At 46.9% G+C, this 26078-nt stretch overlaps 1 long non-coding RNA gene across 2 annotated transcripts in view; it reads left to right on the forward strand.

Moving 5' to 3' along the window:
• Positions 1 to 25613, forward strand: part of LOC122674854 — a 36121-nt gene extending 10508 nt beyond the window's left edge. The window contains exons 1-5 of one of the 2 annotated variants that reach the window (XR_006335062.1): positions 11461 to 12209; positions 12453 to 12663; positions 13255 to 13391; positions 23257 to 23315; positions 24961 to 25613. This is a non-coding gene — a long non-coding RNA (uncharacterized LOC122674854). Of the gene's footprint in view, positions 1 to 1572; positions 1896 to 11460; positions 12210 to 12452; positions 12664 to 13254; positions 13392 to 23256; positions 23316 to 24960 lie in introns of those variants that run through there. The other variant, XR_006335061.1, reaches the window with a different exon arrangement.
• The last annotated feature ends 465 nt before the right edge of the window (positions 25614 to 26078 follow it).

Consider the following 26078-nt stretch of genomic DNA (forward strand, 5'->3'; position numbering starts at 1 on the left):
TAATCCCTTGAATCTATTTGTCACTTCCACTGTATAATTGTAAGGGTTTTGATTTAAGTCATAACTGAATGGTCTAGTGGTTTTCCCTACTTTCTTCAATTTAAGTCCTAATTTGGCAATAAGGAGTTCGTGATCTGAGCCACAGTCTGCTCCTGGTCTTGTTTTTGCTGACTGTATAGAGCTTCTCCATTTTTGGCTGCAAAGAATATAATCAGTCTGGTTTTGGTGTTGACCATCTGGTGATGTTCATGTGTAGAATCTTCTCTTGTGTTTTTGGAAGAGGGTGTTTGCTATGACCAGTGCGGTTTTTTTTTTTTTTTTTTTTTTGACCAGTGCGTTTTCTTAGAAAAATTTGGTTCTTGTTCTGATGGGGAGGGCCATATCAGTAAATCTTTAATTCAGCTTTCTGTTGAAGGGCAGGGCTGTGTTCCCTTCCTGTTGTTTGACCTGAGGCCAAACTATTGTGGAGGTAACTCTGAGCCACCGTGGAAGTCTCAGAGGTAATGAAGATAATGGCAACCTCCTTCAAAAGGTCCCACGCATGCACTGCCGCACTCAGTGCCCCCGACCCTGCTGCAGGCCACTGCCAACCCACCCCTCCACCAGAGACTCCTGGACACTCCCGGGCAAGTCTGGGTCAGTCTCCTGTGGGGTCACTGCTCCTTTCTCTGGGGCCCTGGTGCACAAGGTTCTGTTTGTGCCCTCCAAGAGTCTGTTTCCCCAGTCCTGTGTAAGTTCTGGCAGCTCTATGGTGGGGTTAATGGCGACCTCCTCCAAAATGGCTTATGCCATACCCAGGTCTGCTGCACCCAGAGCCTCTGCCCGTGTAGCAGGCCACTGCTGACCCATATGAGATAAACCCAACCCAGGTTGGATTAGGACTCATCTTAATGGGGCTTTCCTGGTGGCTCAGATGGTAAAGAATCTGCTGGCAATGCAGGAGACCCAGATTCCATCCCTGGGTTGGGAAGATAGCTGGAGAAGGGAATACCCACTCCAGTATTCTTGCCTGGAGAATCTCATGAACAGTAGAGCCTGATGGGCTACGTCCACGGAGTCACAGAGTGGGACACGACTGAGTGACTAACACTAATGACTTCGTTATCCCCTCAAAGACCTGTCTCCAAAACCAGTCACTTTCTGGGGCCGTGGAGGTTAGGGCTTGAATATGAGCTTTGGGGTGACACAGTGCGGACTGTAGCAGAAGGTCAGGGTGGTTGGAGAAGTTGGCAGTGTTTACTGAGACACTTGGGCGATTATCCTCGAATCAGAAGGATGGAAATGAGGCTGTTTGGGTCCTAGTAAGAAAAGTGGTGTGACTATAAAGGGGCGCGGCCTTCAAGAGGAAGGAAGGAAATGTCTGGTTGGAGTAGTTAGCTGTGTTTTCAGAAAATTTTGGCCAGTTGGCTCCATTTAAATTCTGTAGCATGGAAGAAAACCATCTTAAGGCCTAACCTCGAGATAGGACTTTCCAATCTAGAGGATTATTAGAACTGAGGAAGGTAAGACAACAGCAGATCTGTTGCATACCTGAAATGATCTTCTCAATACCTCCTTTTATTTAATGTATAGGAACTGTATCCTGCCTACTTGGGAATCTCCTAGAAAGAACATGTACACCACCCACCAACAACTGCGCCCGAAGAACTCGCAGCTACGTGACAACACGCTGTAGCACCCTGGGTCCTGGCACACTTCTTGTGTTGTCTGTGATGAAAGATGAAGTGGCGTCTCAAGAAGGTGAAAGCAAAAACAAGGACAAGTAGAACAACGATTAACAACAACAAGACAAACTCCAGCCTGACTTGGCCTTCCCTGCAGTAAAAGAATTTTGAATTTGAGCCAAAGAATTCTCCATTTCGTTCTATAGCAGGCTCCGGTCCCTTTTGGAAAAGGTAAGGGTACATATAATGAATAAATAATATCACCATATTTGGCTTCAGGAGAAAAAAAACCTGCATGTGCAAGCAACCGTCTCTCCCTTGTTTCAATATTAAATTGCTTAGCTGGTCTAAAGCAAAGCTTTAAAAATTAAAAAAAAAGAAAAAAAAAAAACCTGCCTGGCACCCATATCACTTAGTATAAACCCAGAGGAAATCAGCCAGCTTAAGCAAATGGCACTGGGTCAACTCTGACTTTCTTGTCTACTGTACTCCTTTTTATGTAGGCCTCGCAGGATTTGTATTTTGCTGCAGCCCTGGGGCACAGAAAGCTTAAATGATGCTTAAGTGACTAAACTGTGCCCAGTGCCCTGTCGCTCGGCCATGCCTGACGCTGTGTGACCCCATGGACTGTAGCACCTCAGGCTCCTCTGTCCGTGGGATTTCCCAGGCAAGAATACTGGAGTGGGTTGCCGTTTTCTTCTCCTGGGAATCTTCCCGACTCGGGGATTGAACCTGGGTTTCCTGAATAGCAGGCAGATTCTCTACCGCTGACCCACCTGGCAAGCCCATGCATGGACTGACCTATATCTACTTTAATTCATAAGCTGAAGCCCTAGCCTCCGATGTGATGCATCTTGAGACAGGGCCTTCAGGAGGTAACTAAGGAAAATGAGGTCATAGGGTGGAGCCCTGATCCGACAGAATTAGTGTCCTTCTGAGATGAGACAGCTGAGAGCTCCCTCTCTTCCTGCCATGTGAGGACACAGCAAAGAGGCAGCCTCTGGAAAGCCATGAGCCAGAAAACCAGAAACCAAGTCAGTGGGCACCTAGATTCTGGATTTCCCAGACTCTGCAGCCGTGAGAAAATGAATGTTGTTTAGGCCAGCCAGTCTACAGGATGGCAGCCAAGGCTGACTGATAGAAATGGCTTGTCTAAACATTTGCCTGTCTCCCTTTGCAGGGTCCAAGCCTGCACCTTAATTATCTCTTCATCACCTTCTTTTCTGAAGAAATTACACCCAGTCCTCTCTGGGGAAAATAAGTCGCCTTTTATTCTTTGTCAGAGCACTTTTAACAACACGTTTAAACCAGTCTGTATTTATAGTGTTTATTCATTGGCTTGTTGATGTTCACTGGCACCGGCATGGGGGATTCATGACACGGGGGCCCTGCCCCCCAACCCCCCAGCAAAGCAGAAGTCTGACACCCATGGGCAGCAAGGTAAAGGCTCTGTTTTACTACAGCTGTGCCCATTTTGGTGAGTAAAGGGGTCAGAGGACTTTTTTAAGTGTTCCAGTCATAATGCAGGACATTTACTGAGCGAGGTTAATAGCAAATATATCAAATATTTCAAAACTTAGGTTAGACAACATAAGGATTCAGTAAGCCAGGGCGCTCTTGAATTGGTTCTCTATTTCATTCAAAATAGGCTCTGACTGGGTAGGAAAGAAAATCTGCTCAAAGTCGGCTCATCGGTTAATTAATAGACGATGATGTTGAACAAGCAAGTCGATGACAAGGGTTCAGAGCTAAGATCCCAGGAATCTGTCCTCCAGTTCTGACTTGGCTATAACTAGCTGTGTGACCTTGGGCTAATCACTCAGCACTTCCCACACCTGGGTTTCCTCTTTAAAAGGGTGAGTTTTCCACCAGGACATGCCCTACCAACTTCTCAGGGCTGAGGTAAGGGTGGGGATGCTAAAACAAGATCATAGTGTTTTTAAATCTTATAACAAATTTAATCCAGATGAATTAATTCTGTGTCAGTATGAGCTACCATGGAAATCTCAGCCCTGTTACCTGCATCCCAGAGAACTGGGGCACACGTGTGCCTTTGGACAACACATGGATGAGATCCTGACATCCTTCGGGGTGCTTTTCATGGCTGCACCCAGGTCAGCCCTTGGCAAAACTGATTTATTTAAGTGTGTGTGGGGTTTTTTTGCTTGTTTCTTTTTAGCCATGACTGGCTTCACTCACAATTATTGCACAGACAGAGGTGGCTCTTACGACCCCGAGGTACCAAAAAGTTGCTCCTTTGCCTCCTTGGAGGGTGAAAATGTGGCAAGTAGACCTCCTTCTCTGTGGCTGACGATTCTACACCCCTCCAGAACCTGCTCCCCTCAGGAACTCCCCCACCAGAAAAATCAATAAAGGTATTTTCTCCTGAAGAAGTCATTGTGTAAAAGTAGTGACAGCCTGGGCCTGAGGCCACACCTCTGGCCACGTCCTCCAACACAGTAACAGGAGAATTACCGGAAGAGGAGGGGAGAGGGCCCTGGCAACCCAGATGGGTGCCCCGACTGTACAGCTAACCAAAGACCTACAGGCCAGCGTTTTCCCAAATAGAAGTGAATTCTGGTCTCCACGACCAAGCTCCAGGACTTGCTGGATTTCTTCTTACTGGCCGTCTGAGAGGTTAATTAGTTTCAGCTGAGTTCCAGCATACCCCGGCCAGTATACCTGGCACTCTCTACAGTCAACTCCACACCTATGGCGAAGAGTTGTCTTCTTTTTTTTTTTTTTCCCAAAGGATGGTGTAATGTTTGGGGAAAGCCAACCCAGGATAGAGGCCAAAGTGGGTCAGGTTGGGAATTTAATTATCGAAGTGTGTAACTCAGCACTTTCTACTTTTCCTAACATACAAATCCTCAAAAGGAGAAAGAAGAAAAAGAAAGGATGGAGGGAGCGAGTTCGTTCAAGTGTTAAACATTAAAACGGTCTGCTTTCTGGAGTCCCACCCAATCCATATTCCTCAGGTTCTAGCACTAGCCCATCTTTGACTCTCTGTCTCCCAGGACAACTTTGTAACTTACTTACTGTTTGCCAAATGCCCAACCTACTTTCAAACAATATCCAGAGCAGCCGTTTTCAATTAGCACCTCTACCCAGTGAATTCTTAAATCTACTTTTCTAATTTAACCTTCTCAACCCCTCCTGGGTCTGCAATTGCAACATTTCCTGGGCTCTTTTACCTCTAAATGCCACCACTCCTTTGACTCATTGAACCCAGAAGGACTGCCTGTTTTCTCCCAAACCAATATATCCTGTGTTCTTGATCTCTGTTCCTGACTGGACTTCTGACATTTCTGGCTACCTAGGTTCTCAGTAGGCAGCATACCAGATGGCATGGGAGGAAATCTTATTGAAAAAATGCATGAGGACTTCCCTGGTAGTCCAGGGCTTAAGAATCTGCCTTCCAATGTTGGAGACGCGGGTTTAATCCCTGGTCAGGGAACCAAGATCCCACATGTGGGTGCATGCATTTGTGTTCAGTCATGAACAGACTTTTTACACCCCCATGGATTGTAGCCTGCCAGGTTCCTCTGTCTTTGGGATTTCCCAGATACATGTCTAGGAAATTCCAGAAGATCCTCCTCCAGGGGATCTTCCCAATCCAGGGATCGAACCTGTGTCTCCTGCATTGGCAGGTGGATTTTTTACCCCTGAGCCACCTGGAAAGCCAGCCTCCAGGCAACTACACCCTGGAGCCAGATCACTGCAGCTAGAGAAAGCCCAAGAACCATAAGGAAAGATCCTGTGTGCTGAAACTAAGACCCTATGACAAGCCAGATAAATATATCTTTTCCAGAAAATGCACAAACCTCACCCAGGATCGGTTATATTGGAATCTCTAGAGGTGAGATCCAGCCGTCAGCATTTTTTAAAGTTCCCCAGGTGGGACTTCCTTGGCAACTCAATCCGGAAGCAGCCATGACTACTGAGCCCATGCACCTAGAACCTGTGCTCTGCAACAAAAGAAGTCACCGCAGTGAGAAGCCCCAGTGCAGGGGGCCCAGGTTCGGTCTCTGGCCAGGGAGCTAGACCCTGCATGCCGCAACTGAGAGTTCATATGCCATAACTAAAAGATCCTGAATGCCAGAACTAAGACCTGGCCCAGCCAAGGAAATAAATCAAATAAATAGTTTTAAAAACATATGAAACTGAACAAACACTTTGTTGAGAGGCAGTGCTGTCCACAGTATGGATCTGGAAATCAGAGGGACAGGTCTTCTTCTCTTTCAGACTCTGTGACTGTGGGGAAGTTGCTTAAACTTATTTACATTTATTTCTCTGATTAGAAAAATGGGGTAAATATATCTTATGGACTAAATGTGTCCCCACCCTCCTTACCTTAACGTGGTGGTGTTAGGAAGTCGGGCCCTTGGGAGGTGATTAGATCCTGAGGGTGGAGCCGAGATGAATGGGATTCATGCTCTTACAAAAGGGACTCCCAGGGCACGCTCTCACTCTCTTTCTGCCCTGTGAGGATACCACTACCATTCATAACCTGGGAGAGGCCCTCCTAAGGACTGGACCATGCTGGCACCTGATCTCAGACTTCCAGCTTCCAGAACCAGCTAAGCTAATTAGTCTATGGTACTAACCAGTCTGGCACAGCATATCAAAAAGTAGAAACATCACTTGGCTGACAAGGTCTGCCTAGTCAAAGCCATGGTTTTTCCAGTAGTCATGTCCAGATGTGAGAGTTGGACCATAAAGAAGCCAAAGAATTGATACTTTCAAATTGTGGTGCTGGAGAAGACTCTTGAGAGTCCCTTGGACAGCAAGGAGATCAAACCAGTCAATCCTAAAGGAAATCCGTCCTGAATATTCATTGGAAGGACTGATGCTGAAGCTGAAGCTCTGATACTTTGGACACCTCATGCGAAAACCTGACTCATTGGAAAAGACCCTGATGCTGGGAAAGATTGAAGGCAGGAGGAGAAGGGGGCGACAGAGGATAAGATGGTTGGAAAGCTTCACCAACTCAATGGACATGAATTTGAGCAAACTCTGGGAGATAGTGAAGGACAGAGGAGTCTGGCATGCTACAGTCCATGGGGTCACGAAGAGTGGGACATGACTTAGCTGCTGAACACCAACAACTATGGTACTTTGTTAGAGCGGCCTGAACTGACCAAGACTTATATTACTTTCTCTCTTGTGAAAATTGAATAATATGCTCTATGTAAGATTCCTGGCACCACTAAATATCAGCTATTGTTTTTATTGAGTTCAAAATTAATCTCATAAAACTCTCTAAGATTTTCTCCATTGGCTCTAGCTTTATGCAATTCAGCCTTTATGCAGTGAAATAACATATATATATTTTTGGCCATGTGGCTTGTGGGATCTTAGTTCCCCAAACAGGGATTGAATCCAAGCCCTCCATGGTGAAATTCTGGAGTCCTAACCACTAGACTGCCAAGGAAGTCCCTATTAAGCAAATTGTTTTTAAATAAGCTGAGTTTCAATTAATTTTTAATTTAAATTGATCAAATATTTGTGCCTTGGTGAAGTAGTTTTCTTTTCTGCTGAAGAAATTGCCTTTTTGATCTTTATCCTGTTTAGTCTTATAATTTTATTACTTTTTTTATTTGAGTCATATATTTTAAAAATGTTGTGAATCAGTTTATGTTTGAATTTTGCCTTATCTACCAATTTACAGATCGAAAAAAAAATTTGTACACATTTATTCATACTTTCAATTCTCAGGGAAATGATTAGATATAGTTTCTCCATTAAATACCAACAACTGTATTTTAAATGATAAATTTAGTCCTTTATTTAATTTTATTATTTATGCATATTTTATGCTGTGCTGGAAATGGGGAAGAATTGACAAGTGGAGAATTTTTCAACCTCCAACTGAGGTATCATGAAAATGACTGAATTGTAAGCAGTTATTAATACAAGGCTCTCAGAGTGAATCTTTTTTTTGTTTCCCACCATTGCCCCATTTTTATTAAGATATATATATATATATATATATATATATATATATATCTATATATATCTGTAGCGCAGAAGTTCTCAGTGTGTGGTCAGAGGACCCCTGGGGTCCTGGAGACCCTTTCAGGGGGTCTGTGAGGCCATCTCTTTTCTAACTATGTTCTGTGTGAGGCCAGATTTTCTTCCTATAATTCAACCCCAAACATCTTACTGCAGTAGATTGAATGCAGATAGCAGGACCCAGCTGTCTTCTATTAAACCAGATAGCAAAAAGCTTTACAAAACTGTAAAACAATGCCACCCTAACTCAAGGTTTTCTTGTTTCGGAAAATGTTATTTTTCATAAAATGTGTTATATAAATTAACGTGCCAGGGGTTTATTATTGTTCTTTTAAAATGAGTTAATAAGCTAAGGAATTAAAGTTTTCTCAATTTTAATTTTCAATGTTGGTAAATATAACTTACATAAACAAATCTCCTTGGGGACTCAGTAATTTTTAACCGGGCAAATTGTCCTGAAACCAAAAACTGGAAAACTTTCTGTTGAGAACTTTTTGCTTTGGCAGAAACATATATCAGGGTGCAAATGGTTTTCATATTGGATGGAAAGAAGTCAAAATCGTGAAATGAAGAGTTCTCTAGCTGTAAGCGTGGTCCTGCCGTGGTGTGTGTAGCACGTAGCTGGTCTAGGCCGGTGGGTCTCTGACCTGCACACGCATCGCGGTTCCCTGGAGGCCTTGTTCTAGTGGGTGTTCCAGTTCGCTGGGTTTTGGTGCTTCTGCATCTGCATTATGACCTGTTCCTTGGTGCTGGTCTAGAGGCCACACTTCAAGAACCACCGGTTTAGGTTACTGCTTCTAGGACTTTTTTCTAAACTATTTTGCCAAGTCCATTAAGTAAACTGATTTTTGTCTGAAACATTAGGAAAAAAAAATTGGCAGATATTAGTAGGGGACTTATCAACTGAACCACAACAAAGCCATTCATAGATGTTTGACAGAGGGGGTTATATGTGGGTGATAAAGAGAAAGGGAGTTTGTGTCCATTCAAACAGATGAAAGCGGTCCAGGTGAGCAGTGTGGTGACAGCAAAAGCAGATAAATCATCCTCACATTCAACACAGACTTCTTTCTGGGAGATGAGTGTTTTGGTAACGGGCTTCCCAGGTGGCTCAGTGGTAAGGAACCCAACTGCAATGCAGGAGACGCAGGTTTGATCCCTGGGTCAGGCAGATCCCCTGGAGAAAGGCATGGCAACCCACTCCAGTATTCTTGCCTGGGAAATCCCACGGACAGAGGAGCCTGGCAGGCTACAGTTCATGGGGTCGCAAAGAGTCGGACACAACTGAGCGACTGAGCACGCACGCAGATTTTGATAACATTCTTTTAATTTCAGTTTTAAAATAATGTTGCTTAGTTTTAAAAATACATAAACATATTGAACTGTGTTGAATAGTGGCTCCCCGCCCCCCAATTTCATGTCCTTCCCAGAACCTCAGAAGGTGACCTTATTTGCAAATAGGGTCAAGGCAGATGTAATTAGTCAAATTCAGATGAGGTCATTCTGGAACAGGGTGAGCCCTAATCCAATATGACTGGCATCCTCACAAGAGAAGAGAGGCAGAGACAGACACACACAGAGAGACAGGAAAAGGCCACCGTGAGAAGCCAGGCCAGGGGCTGGAATTCCTCACCTGCAGACGAGGAACAGCCAGGGCTGCTAGCAACCACTGGGAGTCAGGAGGAGGGTGGGAAACCGGCTGTCCCCTGGGACCCCAGACGGGACAAACGCTGCAGGCTTCCTACGGAGCTTAAGTTACCCTGTTTGTGATCATTTGTTAAGATGGCCTTTAGAAGCTAATACAGATCCCTGGTCCTCGAAGTACTTGGCTTGGCCAAAAAAAAAAAAAAAGACAATGAAAGAAGATCCACACATTAGACCCCTGTGTGCTGCGTCTCATCCTCCTGACCCGTCTGCTTCCTTCTCCTGGTCCGACAACCAGGCCTGCGAGGCCCTGATACCCTCGTACCGTCCCAGTACCTCCCCGCTTCCGTCCTAGGGGCTCCTGGTCCGAGCTGCCCAGTGGCCCGGCTCAGCGCCACATGCACACGCGTAGTCCTAAGGGAGGGAGCTGGACTCAGTGAGCAAATTCTTCCCCCTTTCTGCCGTGGACACATTATCCTGAGATGTGGACCATGTAGCTTTTCAGAGAATGTTCTGTGGGGCTGAACAATCCATCATGCTTACTGGTCAGTGTGATAGCACATGTGGACCCTGGCCCCCTCCCTTCCTGGCTTTTTCTGGGGTCCCTCCCTTCCACCTTCCTGGGGTTATATTACCTATTAAAGCAGGAGCACTAAGACTGTGGTTTGGGCTCTACTTTCTGTGGAACCCAGGATAAGAGGGTCCTTAAATGGCCTCACTGACATTTCAGAAACATATTAATAAAAATTAAAGTAGTAACACTAATGTGGTAGGAATATTTAAGTATTTCAAAGTGGTAACCACGGTTTCTTATTATCTTTTCTGAAAAAAATCCATATATGCTCCTATTTACTTACATAAATTGGCTCATGCTATATTTTTTTTTTTTCCATTTAAAATATGTCCTGGAGGGACTCCCCCTGGTGCTCTACTGGCTAAGACTCCATGCTCCCAAGGCAGAGGGCCTGGATTTGATTCCTGTTTGGGGAACTGGATCCCACATGCCACAGCTAAAGCTCCTGCAAGTGGCAGCTAAGACGGGGGAAACCAAAAACAAAATGTATATACAAAATCTTGGAGAACTTTCCATGTCAGCGCCCCCAGAGCTACCTGTTTTTTAATTCCAGCAAAGTGTTCCAATGTAGGCAACACGATATTTTATTTCATTTCACTTAGTCCCCTGACTGAAGCACATTTAAGCAGTTTCCAGTATTTTGCCATTTTAAACAGTACTGCAGAGATCATCCTTGTAAATAGATCCTAGTGGACTTTGCAAGTATTTAACAGCGTAAACTCCAGGCAGTAGAATTTGTGAGCTGAGCCCAAGCAGAAGCTGGAGGGCAAGGGAGCCTGTGTTGTTCCAGTCCAGACAGATCCTCCTCCTGGGACCCTGCAGGAGGCAAGGCCTGAACCTGGACCTGGAGAGGCAGATAGAAAACTTCGAGTGCCCTTTAGGAACAAGCTTGGCTGCAAGCGTCAGAAAACCAGACCAGCACGTCTGAAGTAGAGAGGTCTGTTTCTCTCCTGCAGTGACAGGTTCAGGGAGAACTGCAGGATCTGGTGTGGCCCGTCCAGGGTGTCACCAGGCTCCAAACTGCTCCCACCGCCTCCTCTGCCGTCCTCAGCGCTGGCCTTTGGTCTCAGGATTTTCATCTGGCTGCTGGACCTGGTGTTAAAGCTGCAGGTGCAAGCTAGCATTTCTCTTGTTTCAAGTCAGATAGACCTTTGCTGAGTCCATCTTTGTGCAACTGAGTCCAGAAACGCCCATTCCCCACCCCTCAGGAATTTGGAAAGATCCATAACTCTACATCCTCTCCAGGACAGATGCCTCATTGAAAAACGTGTCTGGAAGTCGCCTTCTGTAACCCATTGCTGCTGCTGCTGCTGCTAAGTCGCTTCAGTCGTGTCTGACTCTGTGCGACCCCATAGACGGCAGCCCACCAGGCTCCGCCATCCCTGGGATTCTCCAGGCAAGAACGCTGGAGTGGGTTGCCATTTCCTTCTCCAATGCATGAAAGTGAAAAGTCAAAGTAAAGTTGCTCAGTCGTGTCCGACTATTCATGACCCCATGGACTGCAGCCTACCAGGCTCCTCCGTCCATGGGATTTTCCAGGCAAGAGTACTGGAGTGGGTTGCCATTGCCTTCTCCGTCTGTAATCCTCTACTGACACTAAAAACAATCAGCTGTGTCTAGTAGGTGTAGAGTTCCGAAGCTCAGAATCTTCGTGCAAAGTCGTGGGTGGCAGGCTGGTGGCTCCAGCTCCTGGAGCGCTGGCTTCACTTCCGGGATGACTGGCTGTGATACTGTTGCTTCCCTGGAGATGCTGAACTTCCTGAGGGCTCGGGTCATCGGTTCTTTCAAATAAAACATAACCACTTCAACTGCACAAACTTCACTCCAATATGCTCTGTGCAAGTGGCATCTAGCAGGCTGTTGGCCTCTGTGGCTGACTCATCTCAGGTGGGAGCGGTGGGCAGTGAAGGATCCAGGGGCAGTGGGGGAACCAGCTGCCTCGCCCCCTCCCCAGGGCTCCCCAGGATGTGGCCGTAATCCAGATGAGGGCCGGAAGTCACCCTGGGAGCGAAGGTCAGGCTTTCTTCCGCGCTGCGGCTGATTGGGGAAAACAGGGAGGTGCCCGCAGTGCATTCCCGTGAGTCCCTTCTGAATGACTGGCTCAGTCTTTTATTTCCTGGGTCGAACATTCACAGACGACAAGACCAGCCTCGCTGCAAGGGAATCTAAGGACAGGAGCATTCCTGCCCTCCCAGCACTACAGGAGGGGAAGGCAACGGGGCGGGGCTACAAATGCCAGGAGGGAACCAATCCACAGGGTCTGCTACAGTTGAAAAGCAACGTCAATGACTGGGATTTCCTGTCCCTAATGGGTAAATGCTAGGAGCATCTTCTTACTGTTCCTTCTGGGGGAAAAAAAAACTCACAAAACTTTAAGGCATATTAACATTTATTATATTATAATAAATAATAATTATAGTATATCTTAAATTATTATAGTAAATTTCTATAATGTTTAAAAAATTGTTATACAGATCATGCTCTTTTGCATTTTGTGCTATTCATTTAATAATATATCTTTAAGTGCTTCTGAATTTACACATTTGCATATACAGGGCTGCTTTATGGTATAGATGGACCACGAATACGTTGTCTAGCCAGCGCTATGTTGACAGCTACCTTGCTGGTGGTCCAGGGTTTTACTGTGAAAATGAACATCCTGTTACAATTCTGGTCACTGTGCCCAGCTGATCTTCCATAATGTTGCATGAGGCTGTAGTTCTACCAACTGTGGACGAGAGTTCACCACCCTGCCGCCAGTGCCAGGTACTGTAAAGATCTTTTACTTTTGCCAGGTTGGTAAGTGAGTATAAATATATGTTATTTGTACCTCTTCAATAATAAGGGGTTTCCTTGGTGACTACGAGGTAAAGAGTCTGCCTGCAATGCAGGAGACATTGGTTTGATCCCTGGATTAGGAAGATCCCCTGGGGAAGAAAACCCACTCAGGTATTCTTGCCTGGAAAATCCCACGGACGGAGGAGCCTGAAGGGCTACAGTCCTTGGGGTTGCAAAAAAGTTCAACCTGACTGAGCAACAGAGCATGCAATAATGGTTGAGGTTAAGCATTTTCTACTGTGAGTGAAAAAAAAAAAAAGAATATTGCCTGCTACACTAGTACATAAGGATGTTGCAGCCGTCACATTCCAGCTGCCCTGACGGTGAGCCAAGCCCCAAGGGAACTCAGGGTGCACCTTGAGGAGATGTCGGATGAGGACGCATAGGACACTGGCCCCAGAGAGCTGAGGTGCAGATCAAAGGGATGATTTCAGTGAGCCCAGACTTTTGAAACTTCCCATGTATAGAAAAGTGCTTAAATTCCTTAACTTGAGATGCTTGGTTTTCTTAAATTCACAGGAATCTTCTGAAGTTCCGACTGCCTGCTGCCTGGTGTTTGTTGCAAAAGCTCCTCCCCATCCTGGCTCCTGCCTTACCTCTGTGGAGCCGGACTTCAGAGCTCCCTGAGAGGCTGCATCCTGGGCTATCGGCCTCAGGTTTGTCCACAAAAAAAAAAAAACGTGGACTTTCTTGACTTTCAGGCTGTGTGTTTTTCCCCCAGTCTACACTAGATATTGTGCTCGTGTATTTCCCCCACTAAATACCAATGCTGGAATGAAGCTCCGTGACAGTGGGGTTTTCTGCATTCTTTCATTCATTGCTTCATTCCCAGAGCCTAGAAAAGTGCTTGGCATATGCTAGGCACGCCGTCAATATTTATTAGGTAAATGAACAGCAACTTTCCACACATATCCCTTGTGTATTTTCTTTTGCAATCTGCCCTTCTTCCTGTTCATATACCTGCACGTGGTCAGTCGCTCAGTGGTGTCCCACTCTTTGTGACCCTTTGGATGTAGCCGGCCAGGCTCCTTTATCCATGAGATTTTTCAGGCAGGAATACTGGAGTGCATTGCCATTTCCTCCTCCAGGGGTTCTTCCCACACAAGGATTGAACCCAAGTCTCCTGTGTCTACCAGCACCCAACTCCATTCATGTTTAAATGACCAGAAATTTTCTATTTCCATCTCAAACTTCTGAGCTCCTAAATAGCTAATTATCCGTTTGATGGACAACTGTAAACCATAGGTGAGAGATGACTCGACTCAAAAAACCTTAAGCAACGATGGGATGTAGAGTCTCATAAAGAGAAGTTGTGAGCTGGGTTGACGCCAGCTGCCCATGCAGTGACTCCAGCTCACCAAGAACCTGGGAGCAGCTCGTCGTTCTTTCCTGCCATCCTCAGGGTACTGCCTGGCTCCCTCTAGGTATCACATCCTTACACAGAAAGATCCAGAGGGAGAGAAGGGATGATTGTTTCATTGTGTCCCATTTAAGAGACAAGAAACTTTCTCCAGAAGCACCTTCAGCACGTTTCTCTCTCAGCATTGAGCCTTAATCCCATCACCAAACGTAATTACTGTGATTCCCTTATCTTATTTAGGATTCTTCTTTTAAGAGGTAAATAGGGATGGCAACCCACTCCAGTATTCTTGCCTGGAGAACCCCATGGACAGAGGAGCCTGGTGGGCTACAGTCCACGGGGTCACAAAGAGTCGGACATGAAAAAAAAAAAAAAAAGAGGTAAATAGGGCCAGAATTTAGTGAAGAAAAAACCAGAAGGGAAGAATGGGGTCTTTTTATTTATTTATTTATTTTGGGCCTTGCTGGGTCTTCGTTGCTTTGCATGGGCTTTTTCTAGTTGCAGCAAGTGGGAGGCTTCTCTTATTTTTATTTTTTAAATATTTATTTTTATTTGGCTGCACTGGGTCTTAGTTGCAGTATGTGGGATCTAGTTCCCTGACAAGGGGTTGAACCTGGGCCCCCTGCATTGAGAGTGCAGAATCTTAGCCGCTGGCCCACCGGAGAAGTCCTGGGGTTTCTCTTACTGCAGACCCCAGGCTCTAGGCGGGTACGGGCTTCAGGAGTTGCCGCACTTGGGTTCAATAGTTGTGGCGCATGGGCTTAATTGCTCCAGGGCATGTGGGATCTTGCCAGACCAGGGGTCCAACCCGAGTCCCCTGCGTTGGCATGCGTATTGTTATCCACTGAGCCACCAGGGAAGTCCAAGGTCTTTTTTAAAAAAAAAATTTATTAATTTTGGCTGCGCTGGGTCTTCCTCGCTGCACACAGGCTTTCTCTAGCTGTATCGAGCAGCGGTTAATCTTCCTTGCAGTGCACAGGCTTCTCATTGTGGTGGCTTCTTCTGTTGCAGAGCTCGGGCTGCAGAGAGTGCGGGCTTCCGCAGTTGCAGCTCGCAGGCCCTCGAGTGCAGGTCAGTAGTTATGGTGCAGGGGCATAGTTGCTCCAAGGCATGTGGAATTTTCCTGGACCAGGGATCAAACCCACGTCCTCGGCATTAGCTGGCGGATTCCTATCCACTGTACCACCAGAGAAGTCCCAAATGGGGTCCTGAAGCCAGCAATGGTATAGAAAAGAGAAAGAAGGATGAGGGTTGGGTAGGAAATCTGTAGTGTCTTCTTCACCTCCAATACAATGACCATGTTTTGGGGATTTTTTTAAAAACTTATTTATTTTTAACTGAAGGATAATTGCTTTACAATATTGTTTTGGTTTCTACCAAACGTCAACATGAATCAGCCACAGGTTTACAAACCTATGTTCCTTCCCACTTGATCATCCCTCCCACCTCCCTTCCCATCCCACCCGTTTTAGGGATTTTTACTGTCTCCTGAAGCATGTGCTTCCATCTCCAGAACCACCTGTTCTGGTTACCTTTTGAGCACAGCAAGCCACCTCAAAACTGGAGAGCTTCAGAGAGCAATTTATCATCATTATGTGTCCCTCAGATTCCTATGCTGAAGTCCTCAGCCTCAATATCTCAGAATGTGACCTGATTTGGAAATAAGGCCTTAATAGAGGTAATCGAGCTACACTGAGGTCATTAGAGTGGGTCCCCATCGAGTACGACCAGTGTCCTGTTAAAAAGGGGACACTGGGACACAGAGCTATGCAGGGGGCCGGAAGAGCCAGAGTGAGCAGACGGCCACCTGTAGGCCAAGGAGAGACGGCTGGAGCAGACCCTCGCGCACAGCCTCAGGGGGGTTTGTGCTGCTGATGTCTCGGTTCAGACCCTCGTTCCCAGAACTCCTACAAGACAAGACATTTCCGTTGTATAAGCGCCCAGTTTGCTAGTAGCAGCATCCCTCGCAAACCAGCATAGCTGGCATCTCGCATGGCTGGCGGGTGGACTGTGCTCAGCGGGGTGGCTCTGCTCAGAATCGCTCAGGTGGTGGCTTGGGCTGCAGTTGGCTGGGGTGGTCTCAACCAGGGCTCTCACAGGGAACTTGGCTGGGGCTGTCAGCGGAGTCTCCCGTGTGCCTCTGCGTGGGACCTGGGCTTCTCACGGCACCGTCACTGAACGCCAAGAGCGATACCCCAAGAAGCAGGAGGTGGCAGTTGCCAGGCCAGCTCAAGCTTTTGCCCACAACTGGCACAGTGTCCCTTCGCACATTGCAATAGTGGACGCAATCCCACTGCCCACCCGGGCTCGAGGGGTAGAGAAGAAACAGATGTGAACAGTGCAGAAGAACACAGAACGGGAGATGCTATTGAGCTCGCATGCATGCGTTTTAAGTCACTTCAGTCGTGTCCGACTCTTTGCGACCCCGTGGACTATAGCCCGCCGGGCTCCTCTGTCCATGGGATTCTCCAGGAAGAATACTGCAGTGGGTTTCCATGCCCTCCTCCAGGGGCAACTGAGCTTATCTACAGAAAATATCATCTGCCACCTGTTCAAGTCACAGCTGCAGCCTCAATCTTTGACTATTTGAGGCTCCCCCATTTATTCTTCCAATCTTCTCTGCGCTACAGTCAGAATTATATATATATTTTTTGGCTATACCTTGCAGCATGCAGGATCTTAGTTCTCTAACCAGGGATCGAACCTTGGCCCTCAATAGTGAAAGTGCAGAATTCTAACCACTGGACAACCAGGGAATTCCAAATTAAAAAAAAAAAAAACTAAAAAAAACCCCTGATATTGTGGATCCTCCACCATAATCTGGGAGTCTTTCAAACATGCTCCTATATTTGGCTTTCCTTCCAAGTGTTTTTCGATCCTCTTTTTGAACATGACAGGAAGGGAGCTGGGTGATGAAGACTAATGGGAACTCCAGCATGTTTCCCAAACCCTTTGCCTCACACCCCTGCTCAAAGCTACCACTGTTCCATCATTAATTGAAGGCTGTGGAGCAAAGGCTCGTGGGCCATTTTTTGTCGCTGCTGCTGTGGTTTAACATTTATTTGAGTGTTTATAATGGGGTTGACGCTTTCCAGGACATTCACTGACAGATCTTGGCTTTGTTCTTATTTACAGCAGCGGGGGTAAACCCAAAGCGTCAGCCAATCCTAAATTATTTTTTTGTTGGCTTTGAAAGTGTTCTTCATAAATGCATCAGAATTTGAGTTGGTGTAAAGCTTGGGGACATCATGATATTTCAAACAAAACAGTGAACTCATTCCGTGGAGGGCTGACAGAGGAGGGCTCCAGGACTGCTGAATTTCCCCCAGCTTAGCCCTCTGCTCTAGGTACCCCTCTGCTCCCCCTCCGGGGAACGCTGTTGCTCTCCACACCCACGCGAGGCACCGCTCCATCTCTTCAGGTTTTCGTGGGACTGAAAAAAGTAATTTTCTCCTCCTTAGCTTCCTTTGGGCTATTGCTGTGATATAAGAATATGAGCTCAGTGGAGATGATGACATTTTAGCATTTTTAAAAAAGGATTGCCATGTGGGGCTTTCCTTAATTTTATCAGATAAGTATTCTTTGCTATAATATCTATTTGACTTTCAGAAAATTGATGGGTAATACTGTTAAACTGGCATAGTAAAAAAGGTTTCCCCAAGTTCTGAGTTATAAACCAGCCTTGGTAACTGGAATGGGAGAAGAAAGAGGAGGCTGGAGACTTTCCGTTTTTACTTTGTACCTTGACAACTGCCTCAGTTTTTATGCAGTAAGCATGCCTTACTTTTGTAATCAAGACTTTTCGACTAGAAAAGAAAAATTCCCCCATTGTTGAGTATTATTCTAGAAAAAAGATAATCTTAACTTCAAAGTGTTACCTCTAATACTATACTGTTATGGTTGAGACTGTTTTGAAATAAAAACTATTCTTAGTTGATATTTTATAATCAAGAGTCAGATTTTAAAACAAGTGTAGATCCTAAATAAAGCAGAACCTTTTTTTTTTTTTTTTTTTAATTTTGGCTGCATGGCATACCTTGCAAGATCTTAGTTCCTGGGCCGGGGATTGAACCTGAGCCTTTGGCAATGAAAGTTCAGGGTCCCAACCGCCAGGGAGTTTCCCAGAACCTCTTTCTTTCTGGATAGGATAATACTTTCTAGATACTACGGCTATGGATTAGAAGACAATATTTTAAAATATTAACTGGGATCTCCTCCACAGTTTATTGTACCCCTTGTCTTTCTCTCAATTAAGGGAATATCTATCAATAAGTTTGCAGTAGTCTAAAGGAGAAAGTCCTCAGGATTATCTCAAAAGCTCCAGAAAAAGCATGTGAAAAAATTTAACATCCATTTGTGAATTTAAAAGATATTAAAATATTAGGAATAGGAAGAAACTTCCTTAACCTGGTACCAAAAATCTGTAGCAGATATCCTAGGTGATAGATAATTTCTACCTTTTTTTTTTTTTTAGTTGCACTGCACAGTTTATAGGATCTTAGTTCCCTGACCAGGGATTGAACCTGGGCCCCCGGCAGTGAAAGCACAGAGTCCTAACTACTGGACTGCCAGGATTCTCTAGGCGTATTCCTTCAAAGGAACATGACCAGGATCCAAGCTGTCCATCATCTCCAGCACTGGACATAGTATTGGAGACTCTGGCCAACACAGGAGAAGTGGAGCCAGATGAAAGAGTTTATAAGAAGAGAAAGAGGACTGTCAGGATTGTCACTATTTGAGATGATGCAATCATCTATTAAAAAGCCAGCGAAATCAACAAGCTATTGGAACTAATGAGAGATTCAGCAATGATGCCAGGTTCAAGATTAACTTATGAAAAAAATTAGTGTCTCTAGCAATCTAGGTCCATCCAGGAGCCAGAAATCACACAATAACTTCAGAGGGGAAAGTTTCGTGTGAAGGATTATTAAGCCAAGATAAGTGAGTAAATTGTCAAGATGGAAAGAAAGTTCTGGAAGAAGTCTGAAAGCAGCAGTCCCCAACCTTTTTTTGGCATCAAGGACTGATTTTGTGGAAGACAGTTTTCCCAGGCACCAGGGGTGGTAGGGGTGGTTTCAAGATGATTCAGGCACGTTCCATTTATTTTGCACTTCAGTGCTGCTGCCGATCTGACAGGAGGTACCAGTCCGCAGCCCAGAGGTGGGGGACCCTGCCCCAAAGGACCAACTTGGAAGGGGGCCTTGGACCTCGTTGAAGAAGGTGTGGTTGTAACCCACTGGATGGCTTAGAAGTCCTGGGAGCGCCTGGGCCAGGTCTAGTCGCAGCCTCAGGCAAGGAGAAGAGACCCTGGGGGGCACGGCCGCCACTGCGAGAGGCTGAGTGCACAGGTGGGCGCAGAAGCGGGGCACTGGGGGGGGGGGGTCTGGGGGCGCTGCTGCAAGCATGAAGCCCAGAGCACCTGGTGTCATGTCAGGAGACCTCTGGGAAGCCATCTCCAGGATGCAGGCAAGTGGGGCTGGTGTTCCAGTGTCCAGAGAGCCTGTTGTGAGCACTGCTGTACCTAGGGGCTGGGGAATGCAGGGATCTCTCTCTGGAACCTGAGGATGTAGAGAGCTGGGAGTCCAGAGAAGCCAAGACAGAGTTTCGACAGAGTGCTGGGGGCAGATGTGTGTGTGTGTGGGGGGGAACCGGCCCCCAGAGCCAGATTTGCAGGGATCTGCAGAGTCCCTCCTTGACTGGAGCATGTGGGTGAGACAACTGCCCGAGGCCGAGGGGAGGACTCCCTGAAAGGAGCAGGCAGAGGAATCCTGGCCCAGGAATAGGCGGTGTTCCCCCCAGCCTTGGAGAAAAACCTCGTGCCCGCGGGGCATCAGATAGAGGAGCCAGAGACTGCCTCAGAAGCAGAGAAAAATCTGCCCGTGGCTACGGGCTGCTCTGGTCCTATCTGATAAAGCCCTGGGGAGGATCAAACCATTCCCCAGTAACTGACCTGTGTCCCAGAGCAAAGATAAGCATATTTAAAAAAAAAAAAAAGAATATCCAGCACCAAGAAGGCAAACTCCAAAATGTTTAGCCTGTAATAAAGAATTACCAGGCATACAAAGAACAGGATAAAATGGCCAGGAGTGAGGGAAAATCACCGACCGGGTCAAAACAGAAGCCGTAGACAAGCAGGTTAAAACAGCTACTGCGACAGAATTCTGTATGTACGAGAAGGCTGAGGACAACAAAAGCATTGTTAGGAGAGGCAGAAAAGAAGTTTAAAAAGACTCAAATCAAAGGTGGAGAGATGAAAGCTACAACATCTGTGATGAAAAAAACGCTGGAAGGAATAAACAGCGTAGACATGACCGGAGGAAAGATGAGTGAAATTGAAGACAACAGAAACAATCCAAATAAGACACAAAGAGTAAGGAGTCTTTAAGAAATTAACAGAACATCCATAACATGGACAACTTCAAGTGGCCTAACATACCTGGAAGTGGAATTGCCAAGTAGAGGGAAGAGAGGAACAACAAAAAATTTGAAGAAATATTGGCCCCCAGTTTTCTGAATTTGATGAAAACTCCAATCCCACAGATCCAAGAAGCACAATGAACCCCAAGCCAAAGAAACAAAAAAAGTTCACACGCATCTGGGCGCTGCTGAAGAACAGAGCGTATGTGCGTGCTCAGCCACATCCGACTCTTGGCGACCCCGTGGACTCTAGCCCACCAGGCTCCTCTGTCCATGGACTTCTCCAGGCAAGAATGCTGGAGTGGGTTGCCATGCCCTCCTCCAGGGGATCTTCCCGACCCAGGGATCGAACCTGCACGTCCTGTGTCTCTGGCTCTGGCAGGAGGATTCTTTACCACCGAGCCGGCTGGGAAGCCTGAAGCACTGAGGCCCCTGATAATAAAGATGCACACAACTAGTGAAAAAGATGGAGTTCCCTGGTGGTCCAGTGACTGGGACTCGGAGCTCCCAATGTGGAGGGGTCCAGGTTTGATCCCTGGTCAGGGAACTAGATCCCACATGCCACAACTAAGACCCAGAACAGTGCCACTATCCACCGCCGCCCCCCCCGCCCAAAAAAAAAACTAGCATAAAAGAGAAATTTGAAAAACTGTGAGAGACGATGACATGGTATGTCGAAAGGTACAAACGTAAGAACGACAGGTGACTTCTTGTCAGAATTTCATGGTATGTTTAAGATCAGGAGAAACACATACAGTGATGATAATAAAGGTCAGTGTTCGACAGCTCTCTTTGTATAGCACCGCAGCGGCATTTTACAGATATAATCTAAATGAGTTCCTCCCAGTATCTGCATTCCTATCCTTTTTCTTTTTTTCAAAACAACTTTTTGTTGAAGTATAGTTAGTTTACAAAACTGTGTTAGTTTCAGTTGTATAGCCGTGTTCAGTTACACATATTTACATATCTCTATTCTTTTTCAGATTCTTTTCCATTACAGGTTATTACAAGATGTTAATTGTACTTCTGTGTGCTATGCAGTAGGGCCTTGTTGTTTATCTATTTTATATATGGTAGTGTGTAGGAAAAACATAAAAGAAACTAAAAAAGACTCAAATCCAAACTCCTAATTCATCCTTCCTACCCCACCCCACCCCTTTCTTTTTTAGCAATAGTATCCCTGATTTTTTGCTGGACACGAGGTTGTGAAACTACATTGCTTAGCTCCTCTTTTCTTTTTTTAAAGCCACGCCACATGGCTTGCTGGGTCTTAGTTCCCCGACCAGGGATTGAACCCACACCCTGAGCAGTGAAAGCACGGAGTCCTAACACCAGGAAATTCCCAGCTCAGCTCCTCTTATAGCTAGTGTATGCAGCTTCTAGAAACTCCCTTCCTTCTAACTAGCTTGCAGAGGAGAAGGCAGGAGCTGAAGCAGCCAGCTTGGACACACGAGGCCAACTTGGTGATGCTCAGCAGAGAAACTGATAGAAGGAGTCCATGTCCCAAGCGCCACACCTGCCTTAGCCATCTCCCTGGCATTCTACCAGAGAGAGAAGTGAACCTCTATCTACTGTTGGGCGTGCTTACTCCCTTGCAGCTGACCCTCCCCCTGCCCGCTACAAGCAGGTGTCTTTATCACTACTTTCCTCTACACATTCATCAAGTTCCTAATCCGTGGAAAAGCTCAGCCTGTCTCTAAAACCCTTGATATTTTTCAGTAAATTACCCTTCTCACCATGAATGTTTAGAAAAACGGCAGCTGTCCTATTACAGGATTGGCAAAGGAGACCAAATCAAAATAAAATCGCCACTAGGCACTTCAACTGAAACTCTTGGATAAATAAATACTGGGAACATCTAAAGACTTAAAGCTTTTAAAGGGAATGTTTACAGTGGAAGAGTGACATAAACCCAATTTTTAAAAAATCAGAAGACATAGAGAAACACACCCTAAGGGACCAACGTTTTAATTTCCAGAAGTGTTCTTGTCCTTTGTGACCTGGTGTTTCACATACAGACCGAGTTTGTGACGGGGTTAGGGGGAAAAAAACACCTCTATGGCTCACAACTCCGGTGTTACAATGAAGTCAGAAATCCTACTCTAATAGCAAATTTGCCGTTACCATTTCTCATAAGAGCTAAGGCTGGGTGACGGTCAGGCCAAGGGGCAGCATGCAGCTGAGCCTCATCCTTTGTACCAGCTCTGACGGCATTTAGCGTCCACAGTGTCTCACTTGGAGCCCAGTTTCCTTTTAAAGGGCTCCTGGGTGGTGGGCCTCTCCAGATGCAGGGGAACAGACCGCCCCTTCCCCACTTCCCCTGTGGGCGTCCAGTAGGGCTTCAGTGCTTGGCTGCTTTGACAGAACGTGGTGGTTTAACCTGTCAGAATCAATGAAAAAACTCATCTCCGTGATGGATGTCATCTTTTGTCACTGGAGGGGCGTCCGTATCAGTGGGAGGGGGCTGTATGAGGCCCCGGGGGGACCCTGAATAGACATGGCCCCTAGCCTTTCAGGGCTTCCCACGTAGCTCAGTCGGTAAAAGCATCTGCCCGCAATGCGGGAGGCCTGGGTTCAATTCCAGGGCCTGGAAGTATGCCCTGGAGAAGGACATGGCAACCCACTCCAGTACTCTTGCCTGGAGAACCCCATGGACAGTGGAGCCTCGCAGTCTACAGTTCATGGGATTGCAAGAGTTGGACACGACTGAGCGCTCTTTCTTCCTTTCTTTCTAACCTTCCCAGGCCAGGACAGGAAAAAGGCCTGCGAGACATATGAGTCCGCGCAGAACACACGGAGCTGAGTAAGTATCATGACAGCTAACTTTCATCGTGCCATACTGTGGGACAGATCTCAGCAGGACTGGCCAGGGTCCAGCCTGGATTCTCAGGGTCCAGCAGAGAATGAAACCATGGAGGCCCTTGTCCGGCCAGCAGGGAAAGTGCGTGAAAGGCACTGACGCCCAGAGCATGTTGCTTTCTTGCGTGGTCAGCCTGTCCTGAGGATTTCCGTTTTCTATTTGAGGTCATTCTCCTGAGGCAGGGTAGACCCTCCAGTGCCCTGGGGCCCTGTCCCGACTGTTAGCGTCCACATCCACTTCTCCCAGCAGCTGAATCCCCCTCCGACCAGCTGCCAAACCAGCCCTGGCTGTGGACGGGGCGGCTACACCCAATCCCTGGCAGACAGGTGACCTCCCAGGGCTTTGCAGCCTTGGCGCCCGGACACTCTGGGTGCCTGGGTCAGGAGTGGGCCCTGGTCCCAGACACGGTGGGGCACACACCCCAGCTGCTGGGGGGCACTGGGGCAGGGGCTTGGGAATCTTCCCGAGGAAGACAGGCCGGGTGGGTCCTCCTGGAAAGGCAGCCCTGGCCTTGTTCCTGTCCCACGAGACTTCACTGACAAAACAGAAACTCCAACCACTCTGGAAGTCCCTGGCGGTCCGGTGGTTAGGACTTTGAGCTTTCGATGCCAAGGGTCTGGGTTCAATCCCTGGTCAGGGATTGAACGTGCAGCATGGCCACAAAAAAAATTTTTTTTTTCAATTTAAAAAGAAATTCCAAAGATGAAATTACTAAGAATTTCAAAAATATGACCCAGAGCATTCACCCCGCGTGTGGGGGCCCTTTGGAGCCAGGGCCTCGTGGCACTGCCTTCACTGTGCGCCCCTGCAGCCAGCCTTTTGTGGGGTTACTTCTCTAATTTTCACAGTGAGGCTGTGAAGTCAGGTGTTATTATCGTCTCCATTTTACAGATAAGGAAATTGAGGCAGACGGGGAGTAAGAAGCCTGCCCCAGCGGGCAGAGTGGGGTCCAACCCAGGCTGGACGCTGAACCTACATCCCTACCATCCTTCATTTAGCTGCTCTTAAAAGTGTGCGCGCTGACCCTCTTGAGTCTCCCTCTCCCCCCCACTCCCCCCCACCCCCTCTCCTGTCCAATCCCACCCCTTTAGGTTACTACAGAGCCCTAGTTTGAGTTTCCTGAGATTCAAAAGGGAGGGGACATATAAACACCTGTGGTTTGTTCATGCATTTTGACAGAAATCAAACCAATACTGTAAAGCAATCATCAACCAATTAAAAATAAGTAAATATTTTTTAAAAAAAGTATGTGCACAAGAGATAGTTCAGAAAGTGAAAGTCGCTCAGTCCTGTCCGACTCTTTGCGACCGCATGGACTATACAGTCCGTGGAATTCTCCAGACCAGAAGACTGGAGTGGGTAGCCTTTCCCTTCTCCAGGGGATCTTCCCAACCCAGGGGTCGGACCCAGGTCTCCTGCATTGCAGGCAGATTCTTTACCAGCTGAGCCACCAGGGAAGCCCAGAAATTCGGAAGAGGCAGCCAAAACATTTATGCTTCATTCTAGTCCAGCGGGCACTCTGCCCCCGCTGTAGTTTCTTTGTTTCTTTTTCTCTCTGCCTAAAACAACAAAAAAACATTTTCACCAGGTCCTTCCCTGGTGGTGCGGTGGTTGAGAATTCACCTTCCAATGCAGCGGCAGAGGTTCTGATCCCTGGTCGGGGGACGGCGATCCCACGTGCTGCAGAGCTACTGAGCCGGCGCTTCAACTGCTGACCCCACGCCCCGACTGGAGAGTCCGTGGACGACCACGAAAGATCCCACGTGACAACTCAGACCTGACACAGTCAAGGAAATAAATAAAACTGTTTTTCAATGAAGCCAAAACGGGAACATAAAAACTATGTGAGGCATCAGTTTAGGAGGCCCAGGGCCTCTGTCCGGCCTATGGGGCTAACTGAAACCTGATGGGCTGGCTTGGCGCCTGCCCCCGCTTCTGCCTCCCGTAATTAGCTTGGAAGCACACTGGCTTCCTTCTGCGGTTCGTAGCCTGGCACAAGGTGAAGATCCTGGTCACCTGTGTGGAAGGAGGGCTTTGTGGGCAGGTGCGAGAGCCGGCCAGGAATCTTCCAGAGCTTTACGGCACCTCCCTCCAGTGCCCACCCCTCCTCGCTTGCTTCTAGCTGATTTCACCCGAGGCGGGTTGGCTTTTTGAAAATACAGCCTCAAAAGGATTGCCGACTCCCCCGGGGCCCATATGTGAGGGGTCACTGCAGTTATCAGTGAGAAGCGAGTTCAGAGAGTTGTCTCAGTGACGTAGACGTAACCTGTGATCTGCTGATGATTTTAAATAAATAGCTCTCTGGAATGCATTCCTTTTTTTTTTTTTTTTTTTGGCTACCCCATGAGGCTTGTGGCATCTTAGTTCACTGACCAGGGGTGGAACCCAGGCCCTCAGGCAGTGAAAGTCCTGATGACTGGATTGCGAGGGAACTCCCTGGAATGCGTTTTTGTTTTTTTTTTTCTTTCTGATTTGTACTCTTTGATGATTTCTTTCTTCTTTTTTTTAAGGCTTTCTTTGCTCTTTTTACTTTAAACTTTTTGTTTATCTATTTATTTTTGGCTGTGTTGGGTCTTTATATCTGCGCAGGCTTTCCCTGATTGTGGTGAGTGAGGACTACTCTAGTTGTGGTGTGTGGGTTTCTCCTTGCGGTGGCTTCTCTTCTTGCAGAGCACAGGCTCTGGGGCGCTCGGGCTTCAGGAGTTG

The sequence above is a fragment of the Cervus elaphus genome, chromosome 18 (assembly GCF_910594005.1).
Source record: "Cervus elaphus chromosome 18, mCerEla1.1, whole genome shotgun sequence".
In the NCBI taxonomy this organism is placed as follows: domain Eukaryota; kingdom Metazoa; phylum Chordata; class Mammalia; order Artiodactyla; family Cervidae; genus Cervus; species Cervus elaphus.